Source organism: Dendropsophus ebraccatus, chromosome 6 (genome assembly GCF_027789765.1).
Source record: "Dendropsophus ebraccatus isolate aDenEbr1 chromosome 6, aDenEbr1.pat, whole genome shotgun sequence".
Taxonomy (NCBI): Eukaryota; Metazoa; Chordata; class Amphibia; order Anura; family Hylidae; genus Dendropsophus; species Dendropsophus ebraccatus.
In genome coordinates this window covers 122,929,654-122,943,075 of record NC_091459.1, presented here as the reverse complement: position 1 = coordinate 122,943,075, position 13,422 = coordinate 122,929,654, and positions in this window count along the sequence as shown.

The window sequence follows — 13,422 nt, the reverse complement described above, 5'->3', positions numbered from 1 at the left end:
TTAGTTCCCTTTGGTCCCTATAGGGAGGGCTGGTGCATGCCTGTCCTAGATTGGGAATTTCTGGTCTTCTCATATCATCCTTCTTCTCATAAACCTGTCGATAGCTGTAAGGCAACTATCAGCAGCAGGAGCCCTTCCCCACTGCTCTGTATGTTGGAAATGATTCCTATCCACAACAGATTTTTGTTAAAAAAAAAAAAATTCTGCAATCCATAAAGTAATTACTGGGCCCCACTGCCGGATCTCCAAACAATTAGCTGTAAGTTAACTTAAACTGCTAAGCAAGTACCTACAGCACCACCACAGGGGAAATAAAGCATTGCACAGTGACTACTGAAACCAATGGGCTGTCCATGTCATGGAAATATAGCCAGACCCTTCAAAACAAGAGATACTCTTTGTATTGAAGAGATAATTGTACATCCTGAATGGGAGACCCCACCAGTATCCTGTCTCAGCTGACATCGACTAGTACTGCACAGCAGAGGCCAACACTATGATAAACCCCCTATAATACAGACCCCATTGATGTTTCCAACAGGGTGTATGAAAATGACTTTTGTAGCAGCTGTGCATCCTTCCCAGGAACTACAAGTTATGTGACAATGTCTTGTTGGTTCATATGTTCCCGGGCAGCATGTGACAGCTTTATGTTGATTATTTTTGCCTCTCTATCCTGTGTAATATCAGAGTTTACAAAAAACACAGTATGGCTGGGGAGTTTGTTTTGGCTGCGTGTGGTGATTATATAGTGATTATGTCACGCACCTACTGTATATCCCCCCTCCGTCCTTCCAAAGATCCATAATATCTGAAGAAGATAACGTGTCAAGAACTTCCGGCCTACCCTGACCTGACAAACTCGCTAAATTCTGTGCAATATTTCTATTCCAGAGCTGGGGCTTTAATGTAATACCGTCCTTGTGTATAATATGTCCACAGTTATTCTGTTCGTTTTTGCAAGTTATAAACCCATTGATAAGTCCCCAGCTCCACCTTCTCCGGGTTCATCAGGTTCACCATAATCCAGACATGAGCCCCCAATTTGTCGAAAATCGTATCATAAGATACTTTTGGCCACTTATCCAGAATTCTGAAAAAAATTTGAGCCCATAGTCCACCATGTTTTAGACACCACCAAAATTGTCTCATCAATAGTAGTCTCATCTAGAGTAGAGTTGAGGGAACTTCAAGCATGTTCAAGTTGGTCCAAACTTGAGCATGAAGCATTTGATTAGCAGTGGCTGCTGAAGTTGGATGCAGCCCTAAGGCTGCCTGAAAAACATGGATACAGTCATAAGTTATAGGCTAAATCCATGTTTTCCTGGCATCCTTAGGGTTTTATCCATCTTCAGCAGCCACCGCTAATCAAATGCCTTGTGCTTAGAACATGCTTGAAGTTCCCTCAACTCTACTCTAAAGATTAGGGAATCTCCTGAGACTTGTTGACTTTTTTTCGAATTAACTCGGTGAATAAGATTTGCTTTATGATTTGGCTTCAGAAGTGCAGGACTGTGCACACTAAGGCTAGGTTCAGACTATGTAACTGTGCGGCTTTATTTGCGGCGGTATTTTTGGTGGTTCATGCGTACGCTGGAAAGTATACGATATACGGCTGCACAGTGCACACTATGTATGAATCTACGGCCCTATCGTAAACGGACCCGTAAAAAATGAACAAGACCATTGTTTGCGGCTGGAAATGCGGCTGTGGATTGACAGGCGGTCCGTACGGAGTACTTGAAAAATAGCCGGCAATGATGCCGAATGCCGATGCCTCTAATAGTTAATATATTAAATTAATAAAACACATTTTCTTTGTAATAAAGTCCCTTTCGTTGTTCAATAATTTAATTCTAACGAATCCATCATTGTGCAATTAAATATACTGTTAAAATAAATATATATATAAATAAATGTATATTTATATATATATATATATATATATATATATATATATTTATTTTTTGACAGTATATTTAATTGCACAATAATGGATTCGTTAGAATTAAATTATTGAACAACGAAACTGATTTTATTTAAACGAAAATGTGTTTTATTAATTACATATTAATTAGTACAGGAAGCTCCATAAGCCGTTAATTCATATTGCCGGCAATAGAGCATTCTGTACTAATCATCACTTTACTTTAATTAAAACATCAAATGTTTCTTCTAATTATGTTATCACAATAGCATTATTAGAAGAAACATTTAGAATTATATGTGCGCTCAGCTGATTGGCTGATCGGCTCAGCGCACGTATAATTAGCGGGTCCGCAGCACAGTGACTTCATTGTGCTGCGGACCAGCGAAGAGGACACATCGGGGTGAGTATAGAGCTCTCCCCACCCCCTCCCCAGCACTGCACCCATCCCAGCAAGGAAGGGGGGTCACTTAACCCCTTTCTTGCTGGGATGGGTGCAGTCTTACATCAGTCTGGCCCCCAAGGGGTTAAGGGGGATGGAATACATCCTCCCTTAACCCCTTGGGGGCCAGACTGTAAGCAGCGATCTGTAAAGATGCTGCATACTGTAGGGTGCACAACACCGCTCACAATGATGGGTGTTGTGCTCCTGTTTGTGTGTTTTTTGTGTGTTTCTCCCTTTTTGTTTTTCAGATATCGGTATCCTGGGGATTACGTCGGATTCCGTGGACTACGTCGATGACCAGCGGTTGTTTGTTGTTTTTTTTTTTCAATAAAATGGTCAATGAGGGGTGTGGGGGTGTTTTTATTTGAATAAAAAAATTTTTTAACTTGTGTCTTGTCTTTATTTCTTTACTTTATAGACTTAGTAGTGGAAGACGTCTAATAGACGGAATCCATTACTAAGTTAGGGCCTGGTGTTAGCCGGTATAAAATGGCTAACACTAACCCCCTATTATTACCCCAGTACCCAATGCCACCAGGGGTACTGGGAAGAGCCGGGTGCTAGTGGTCCCGGAGCGTCAAAATTGGCGCTCCTGGACCGGGCGGCAGCAGGCTGGTAAGATTTAGGCTGGGGAGGGCCTAAAACAATGGCTCTTCCCACCCTAGTGTTACCAGGCTGCTGTCGCTAGGTTTTTAACCCGGCTGGTTATAAAAATAGGGGGGACCCTATGCGTTTTTTTAAATTATTTATTTATTAAAAAAAAAAAACGCATAGGGTCCCCCCTATTTTTATAACCAGCAGTTAAAAACCAAACGACAGCAGCCTGGTAACACCAGGGTGGGAAGAGCCATTGGTTTAGGCCCTCCCCAGCCTAAATCTTACCAGCCTGCTGCCGCCCGGTCCAGGAGCGCCAATTTTGACTCTCCGGGACCACTGGCACCCGGCTCTTCCCAGTGGCCTGGTGGCATTGGGTACTGGGGTAATAATGGGGGGTTAGTGTTAGCCATTTTATACCGGATAACACTAGGCCCCGACTTAGTAATGGATTCCGTCTATTAGACGGCTTCCACTACTAAGTCTATAAAGTAAAGAAATAAAGACAAGACACAAGTGAAAAAAATTTTTTATTCAAATAAAAACACCCCCACACCCCACATTGACCATTTTATAAAAAAAACAACAACAAACAACCGCTGGTCATCGACGTAGTCCACGGAATCCGACGTAATCCACAGGATACCGATATCTGAAAAACAAAAAGGGAGAAACACACAAAAAACACACAAACAGGAGCACAACACCCATCATTGTGAGCGGTGTTGTGCACCTTACAGTATGCAGCATCTTTACAGATCGCTGCTTACAGTCTTGCCCCCAAGGGGTTAAGGGAGGATGTATTCCATCCCCTTTAACCCCTTGGGGGCCAGACTGATGTCAGACTGCACCCATCCCAGCAAGGAAGGGGTTAAGTGACCCCCCTTCCTTGCTGGGATGGGTGCAGTGCTGGGGAGGGGGTGGGGAGAGCTGTATACTCACCCCGATGTTGTCTCTTCGCTGGTCCGCAGCACAATGAAGTCACTGTGCTGCGGACCGGCTCATTATATGTGCGCTGAGCCGATCAGCCAATCAGCTGAGCGCACATATAATTCTAAATATTTCTTCTAACAATGCTATTGTGATAACATAATTAGAAGAAACATTTGATGTTTTAATTAAAGTAAAGTGATGATTAGTACAGAATGCTCTATTGCTGGCAATATGAATTAACGGCTTATGGAGCTTCCTGTACTAATTAATATTTAATTAATAAAACACATTTTCGTTGAAATAAAATCAGTTTCGTTGTTCAATAATTTAATTTAAACGAATCCATCATTGTGCAATTAAATATACTGTCAAAAATAAATAAATATATATATAAATATACATTTATTTATATATATATTTATTTTAACAGTATATTTAATTGCAAAATGATGGAATCGTTAGAATTAATTAAATTTAATTATTGAACAATGAAAGGGACTTTATTACAACGAAAATGTGTTTTATTAATTCAATATATTAACCATGAGAGACATCGGCATACTGCAGAGGATCGCAAACCCCGGTAATAGCAATTCATGTAAACTGTTTCCCTGCTTTCCCAGATGCATCCAGAGGTGTTTGCATCACTTTCTTAAGATTTTATTTGTTATTTTTAGTTGAACCAGATTTCCAAGTAAATGACCGTATGTTTTCAGCCGCATGTCTATTTTTTCTCCACGGCCGTAGTTTCATCCGCACATTTACAGCCGCATAAAAAATACAGCCGCACACATACATAGTGTGAACATAGCCTAAGTATGTATAGAAGCAGGAATGACACTAATCTGGAATGCATCACAAAAATTTTCTCGCGAATACAAATTTTTTGTGAAGTTTGTACCGAATTGATTAGCTCATCTCTAGTCACAAGAAACTACAAGTTTACAGTATGTCATGTTAATCATCAGATCTGTTATCACTTAAAGGCCCTAATACTTTGAGCGATAATTTGCCCAATCAGGCCGATTCAGCAGATTATGGCTGCATGTAATATAGACAATGATCAGCCAAAGAAACGATCATCGACTGATTGTTGTCTTTCAACACGTTGTAAAATCATTGGCTACCCACAGTGCATCGCCACATGTAATATTAAGTGTGGCCGACCTCTGATGACTGTTTAAAAAAAATAAAGAAAAATAAACGAGACTTAAGGCAAGAGCTACACGGACATCTCTAACGATAACCGTGCAGACTTTTCTACACGATTATTGAGCCATGTAATAGGCCCCTTAGTCATTGGGGTGCTCCCTAGATGTTCTCCCACCCTAGTTGCCCTAATTGATAGATCTTTAATTGTTTGGCTGAAAGGCACTCAAAGCCACAGGGGCTGGAAGAAGCCACCAGGTACCCCCCGATGACTGGTGGTTCAGGCAGCATGAATGTGATGATAGGACTAAGACAACTAGGACAATGAACAACCACACAGCAGGCGCAGAAATCTACTTTGCGGGTATAGATTTTGTCACCTGTTTGGAGATGTAAATCATGATAAATCAGTTGTAGGACCTGGGAGTGGACTGTGTGGTTTGCGCAAAACTCTGTACATCCAGACCCTCATTGATCAATCTCTCTATTTGTATCCCAAAACTACTGTACCAATAGCATTATGCTGAATCAGGAAAAAAGGATGGCGCTTAGCAGGCGGGAATTGGAAAAAGAAAGTGTCCCCAAGGCCAAAAATGGCTGTGACTTTAAGAGGTTCGGGAAATTAGATTAGGATCCTCCATATAGCTTCGGGCATCATGTGACTTGCCGCTGAGCACATGTGCTGTGTATGTGTATAGCTTGGGACAGGGTCATATTGCCATACATTATTTGTTTTTCCTTTTTACACTTTGTACTATCAGAGTTTACTAACACTACAGCATGTGACCCTTGTATATACAATAACACCAACTCACATACAGATGTTTCTTCATATATACGGGTCACATGTGGCTCATTCATCTACAATAAGATATTATAAGTGCAGAAGCTCCTCCGATTCCTCGCCATGATGGAAGACACCAGAACTGAGGTGATCGTGGGATGTTCTTCTGCTGGGGTCCTCGTGTTCTGGAGTGTCCTGTTAGAATGGAGTGGCTGGTCATACATACCAGCTGCTGGGCGTAGCCGTACACAGGACATGGCTGTTTCTACGGCTCTCACATAGAATGAATGAAGTGGCAGCGCGCATACACATCACACCATTCTAACGGGAGACTCAAGTCCCTGTCCTCAATATCTTGGGGGCGCTCCAGCAGTCAGACCCCCACAATAGGATACTTTTTCTTTATCCTGTGAAAAGGAGATATGTCTCTAAAAGTAAAGCTGTCATATTAAAATACTGTCCGATCTGCAGGTGCAAAGTATGGCGCAAAGGAGCAAAGTGAGTAGAGTAGATTGATATATAATTTTATGGAAAAAGAGTAAAGGGAATTTACCATCAGGTACCATATGTCGGTGGTTTTTTTTAAACATCGCCTGAATCACATGTCAGTCTAATCCAGATCCCTCTTTAATGTGGCTCCATTAGAGTCAATGGAACCACTTCATAGAGGGAAGAGCATATCGCCACACTGGGATAGGCGGAAAAAGACCAACGCAAGTGCGGGAAACGGGCAATGTTTCAAAAAAAGGATTGAGCCAACACCGATTGATTAAGGTAAAAAAAAAACGCCATGTACCTGATGACACATCCGCTTTATGCAGAATTTGTAATTTCTTAATTTAAACATCTGCTTATTTTGGGCCTAATAAAAATAAATAAATAAATAATTAAATAATAATAATATAACACCAGGGTGTGTTCCCAACATAATAAAACTAGTCTGCTAGTGCTCCAGTGCCATTATTTGACTTTCTGGGAATAACAGTACCATTTCTTCCCACCACCCCTGTGGCAGTGGGTACTTGGCTAATGGGGTAATGAAGGGATGCAGCCATTTTACAAGCTTAGTGATGGATGCCAACTATCAGACAACTTACACTATAAGGCTATGTTCACATAACGGAAATATACATTACGTAGCTGTCTATGGGAGCCCGGCCAGAGCGTATACACATAGTATACGCTCTGGCCGGGATCCCTCGCGGCGCCGCAAAGAACTGACATGTCAGTTTTCTGCGCCCGCTATTCAGAGAATAGCGGCCACAGAAACCCATGTCAGTGCACACTGTGGAGCGAGCGGATCCGGCCGCAAGCTCCATAGTGTGCTATGGGGAGTTCTGATGTGGGCACACACGGAAGCGCCAGCATCAGAACTCTGCGGCCCAAAAGATCTTTTCAGAGGCCGGCCGTTCTTTTCAGATCTTTTCAGAGGCCGACCATTCCGTGACCCGGCCGGGTCACGGAACGACCTGTCTCATACGCTGTGGGAACATAGCCTAAGCCGGGTTCACACTACGTATAAAACCCGGCCGCTCTGTGACTCGGCTGGCTCACAGAACGGCCGGTGTTACTGAAGATCATCCTTGCTGGTCTTTATTGATCTTCATTGCTGGTGAATTCGAAAGCAGGTGCATCCATGTGTGCCCGCATTCCAATTCACCGCTGTACACAATGGAGCATGCGGCATGTCCTGTGTGTCCACTATTCAGTTAAAGGGGTACTCCAGCGGGGGGGGGGGATTTTTTTCCTGGGACCGGGGAGGAGGTGGCTGAGGGAAACGACGTCCACTCACCTCCCCGGTTCAAGCGGCGGGTCCCATATCGCGGCGCTCCGGTCCACGGGAACCGGAGCGCCGCGATGCGGGACCCGCTGCTGGAACCGGGGAGGTGAGTGGACGTCGTTTCCCACAGCCACCTCCTCCCCTGTCCCAGGAAAAAATTGCAATTTGCAACAACGGCCTTAATTTATACAAAACATACGTTGTGTCAACATAGTCTAAAGCTTGTAAAATCTGGGAGGACAAAAAAGAAAACAGGAAATTTTTTTATTGAAATACCCCCGCTCCCCCCATACCCCTCAGTGATCATGATCAGCCTTTTCAGCCATTTTATAAGCCTTCATCCTCATTTTGGTCGGTATTTTCACTAAAATAAATCTGCCAGCTGCCAAAACTGCTTAAGCTTTTAGATACTGTTAGGTCGAGGAAACACATGATACCTTCCATATATCAAGCTGTGCTTCCGGGATGTGGACACTATATGGCACCATTATGTAGACTTTTTAAGAAATCAGAATATGGGCACTATATGGTGCTATTATAAGGACATGAGTACTGTATTGCAGTATTATTTTATATATTAAATACCTTTGTGTGGAAGCATTATTACCCAGCAGGGTTTTCAGGTATGACTATTACAGATGAATGATCCATGAGCCGCTTTATATGTCCGCTATTACTTAATCCACCCTTCCCGATCCCTGTGCTTTATCTTTAAGTGTTTTTTTAATCCAGAAAGAAGACCTTGTGTTGTGTTACGGTGCCAGGGGTGCGAGCTGGCTCCATTAGAGTGGCATATCTAGGGCTGGATGAGACAGATGGGTTCTGGGAGCAGTGATACGAGCCTGGAGCATAATGCCCACATTAATACATTAAATGCTGTCTAGTGCTAATGATGCATGAAGAATGAGTCCTTGCAGCTTCTGAGGCCTTTGATGTCCCTGGTAATCCCTTTTAAAGCTGCACAGTTCCAAATATATATTATTATTGACCTTTGGCCAAAGAGAGTGGATTAGACTTGGTGGGAGAATGTTATATTTGGGCTGCACCATAGACAAAGACTAATCCCTGTAAATGCCCCTCTGAACCTGGGCAGCGCTGAGAGTTTTATAACATTTCCTGACATGTTAATAAAATATATGAGCTCAGATATCATTACTGGACTTAGTCCATACCGGGAACTCTCTTACACTTTCATGAGAAAACGTAATTTTTTTGTTGAACTGGTATTAGATTGTGAGTTTAGGATGCAAGGTCTAATGTAGCCTTTGTCCTCATCCTTAAAGGTTTTTTTTTTTTAAACATAAAAACCTATTTTAAAATAATAAATGAACATATATTAATCAATGAGGAAATTATATTACCTTTATGTGGTCTTTCATACTTTTAATGCCAAACTTTCTGTCTACTGTACCTAATCTAATAGACTTTTGTAGTGTCCCACTACGGGTGGTTCTTCTTGTCTTTATATACCCAGGTAAAACTAGTTCACTCAGGTGCCACAGCTGGTGCAGTTAGTTGATGTGCCCTACTCCAGCCACTAGGTGTCTCACTCCCATTGTGCTCAGTTGCAGTTTAGGTAGGAAGGTTTAGCGGGATTTACACTCTTTGCTCACACACTTCCTGTTTAGAGTTAGATGTGGTCTGGCTTTAGACCAGTTAGGAGTCTAGAGTAGTCTAGTTCCAGTTCCAGCGAGAGAGACTACAGCAGCTATGCACTGCTACACTTAAACCCGGGGTAACTGGAGAAATAGGAAACAGCCTTGCATACACAGAGAATCTTCACTTCAGGACAGTCACCCCTGAAGAAAGTGAGGGATGTATCCACAGTACAGCTCAGATGCAAGATAGTCACTCTCTATTGACAACACCTGACTACTTGGGCAAACTTTCACTAGTTGGCTTCACCCAGAGACAGAGGCCTGGGACTAGTAGTACCCCACAGGACGGTCTCCGAGACTGTGCAGGCAGAAGGCGGTAAGATAACACAGATTTATTTAAATGAGTAGGAGGATTTCTTCAAGATACACTGCACACACATCCGAGCAGAGTACTGTACTGTACCTATCCGGCCCCTACACTACCCTGACAAACAACTTTCTTCTTCTTCTCCTACCTCCTGCTACCAAAGTCTGTCTAAGAAGTATTTTGATATATATTTTGCACTAGCACTTGTGCGCAGTATTGTCCTTATATTTTTCTTTATTGCACTGAAGTTGATTCAAGTAAAGTTAACATTTGGTTAAGTCCGGACTTTATAATCTCTGCCAACGCACCTGCACCTCACACTAGTCCTACCAAAGGTCTGGTGCCTGTGAGTCCAGGGTGGGTATTACCACACCTGGCCACCGTGACAAATCGACAAAAAATATCAGAGCTCATCGGCTTGTGCAATACCAGAATCCAGCGCCCCATGTCATGGAACTTTCTGTTCCTGTGTACATTCTAGCCAGGAATTTAGCCAACCCTACCTCTCACTAACCAAACCTTTCTGGCCAAATACCTTCTACATAATGGGGGGCTGCATATAGTTTCTGGGTCCCTTGCATTTGTTTGACAGCTAGGCAGAGATGTGTGCTGCCAAGCCCTCTCCACAGCAGTATTTCCGAATTGCAGCGTCCAGCAAAAAAAAAAAAAAAAAAAAGGATATTCCGATTGTCTGTTGTTTTCTCCTCTCTTTCTATTTCCTTTTCTTCTCTCCTCCCCCATCTCTATCCCTTGTTTCCGCCTCCCCTTCCTATTCTTTTCTCCTCCTTCTCTTTTTTTCTCCTTTTCTTCCCCCTCCTTTTCTTCTTTTTCATTCTTTAACTTCTCTTTTTTCTTTTCTCTGATACTAAAAAGTTATGCAGTTGTTATGTTTTTGCCTTAGTTTCTTTTACCGGTAGATGTCCCTTAATATTTTCCTCTTTTCAATTTTTTTTTACTTTCAATGGATGGTGATACTGGCGTCAGGATCCTTCCTCCAGTCATATCTTTGTGACTTGGCCGCTGTATCCTGTTCCAGGCCCATTGATCCTGTTTGTGCACTTTCTGTTGAACTTGTCACCTAATGACCTCCCAAATGATTTCGCTGTATTAACCGGTTCCATCTCTCCAGCATCCGTCCTGGGCTCCATAGGAAGTTTTTGAATGAAAGTCCTCTTGTTTAAACAATAGAATCATATGATCGTAATATAAATTCTCCTCTCACTTCTCGTCTTGTGAACATTACAACACGTTCTGCTGGGAGAGGGAAGGAGTGATTAATGACCCAACACTTTGACAGTCTCGTGAAGTCTCTGGTGGACGAACTCGAAACATTGTTTCTACATTTCCCATACAAATCGGATTTGCTAAATTGAAATGTATTCACTGAGTAATCTGCTATGGTGAGAGCCCTGAGCTGAGCTGGGCTTCGTCACGTTCTCCCAGGCAATAAGAAGTCGTCCTCGTCATGATGTTCATACACGAGTTGTCTAAGCAAGATGATTTATTAAAAATGTAATCTTTAAAGTTCCCCCTGAAACACATGGATTGAAACTGTTTGGGCCTCTAGCGCCAAGTCACCCGAGAATGGCAACAACCGTAGCAGCGTTCATGCTCATCGGAAAAACTGACTCAGTAAAATGACATAAGATTTAGATTCTCACTTCTTATTCATATATATATATATACTGTCTCCAAAGAATGACATAAAAAACAATAATGGCAAATCATTCTGATCCATCCCAGTACATGGCTGATTGGCCATGGTATATGTATATGTATAACAGATGTGATCAGATTTTGTAGTCCTGACTATAATATTGTAGCTAAAAAATCATTGCCAAAGCTGCCTCATGTGTACAGTATACAGTAGTTTATATACTATAATACTGCTCCTATGAATAAGAATATAACAATATAACAACATAATATAATAAGAATAACAACTGCATATTGATGTATATGATGCATGTGATACTGTATGGTCTCTTCTGCTACATGACTCCTACTATTGTACATATTAGCAGGTACACTGGTTGGATGACACTATATGCACTCAGGTTCTATGATGTTACTTAGATATTAAGGTCATTATTGTCTTTTTGCTGATTTACTACCACACATCATTAGGTGTAGCATCAGTGACACTTATTACAGTCCATACAAGCCTCCACAAGTACTTATAAGTGACATTAGACGCTGCAGTAAAAGCTGTTTTTTAGCGATTAAGATAACCTCTCTGCTGTCCGTCCATTAAGAAAAACAATAACACCAGCTTGACAGATAGAGAGGAGAAAAATCAATGCTGATCATGGTGCTGGGAGTGCGAGGACGGACACAAATAGAGTCCTTGGACCCTGCAGAGCAAATTCCATCTCAGAACAATGTTTACATGTGAGAAGTATTAACAGCCTAAATATGTCCATGGTAAACACACTGTATGGGGATGGGAAGGTACAGCTAGACTACTATAGAAGAGACAATGGGGGACGGCACCTTATGCTAAAGGAAGGTTTAGGTGACAGTATGAGGTGTATGGGGATCTCCTGACTCCCCTGGCAGATGATGCTGGTGAAGATAGGGGCTAGGCGTGATGGATTTTTAATGCCTGACCCCTTTATTCTGGTATCTATCTATCTATCTATCTATCTATCTATCTATCTATCTATCTATCTATCTATCTATCTATCTGTCCCTTATAGAGGCAGTTTCCTATATCTTCCTACTATGCAGGGTTCTGTAATAATTGATGCTGTATTCAGATGTACCACTAGGGGGTGCTGGTGTTACATTGTGCTATAGATAGTTTCACTGTGACAATTGGTTTTTCAGAGTGATCACTATACTCACAGAGATTATAGCGACATCTAGTGGCGATCACTCTCCCTAGCAGTCGCTTTCAATATTGTGTATGGATGTAGTGTAATTTAAAGGGAATGTGTCGCAAAGTTAAAAAAATTTTTGAAAGTGTTAAAACTGAATTTGTTATTTTTTTTTGTTAATTTATATGTGGTTTTCATTTTTTTTACATCTAAGGAAATATGAAAAATTAACAATCTAATTTTCCATATTTCCCAGTGATGACCACCAGGGGGAGCTCCACCAGGAAACTGCTGGTAAAAGCAGCCTGAAAGCCGGCTGCTGAAAAAAAGAGGCAGTCTCTGCTCAACTGCTGTGACATCATCACCTCCCTCCTCTTTTCACAGGGGAAACAAAGAGGGGAAAGGTGCTATTATGTGTACTGCTGGGCAGCGCCATTTTGTTGTTGTCTGCACAGCAGTACACATATACAAGTGTGTCCCTAGCCTTTCATAATAAACCTCAACTGCTGCAGAACCTCCTAATACACCTTAACCTGCTGCAGAACCTCAGACAGCTCGCCTGCTCACACTCATCTCCCAAACTTCTCACCGCCCATCCCCCGCATGCACATAGTATTGTTGTTACACTTATACAGACAGCTCATGTCATACATTTCCACATGTAGAGGGTATGTAATACAGGAGAGTACAGGCTATTGCTCTCTGGTGTCAGCAGTGTCACACGTTACATGGGTAGAGGAGGTGTGTATGTGTGTGTGTGTATATATATATATATATATATATATATATATATATATATATATATATACTTTCCTGTATGTGTGTGTGTGTGTATATATATATATATATATATATATATATATATATATATATATATATACACACACACCTCTGTGTAGCGTGTGACACTGCTGACACCAGAGAGCAATAGCCTGTACTTTCCTGTATGTGTGTGTGTGTATATAAATACACAGAGGTGTGTGTATATATATATATATATATATATAAACACATGGGTAGAGGAGA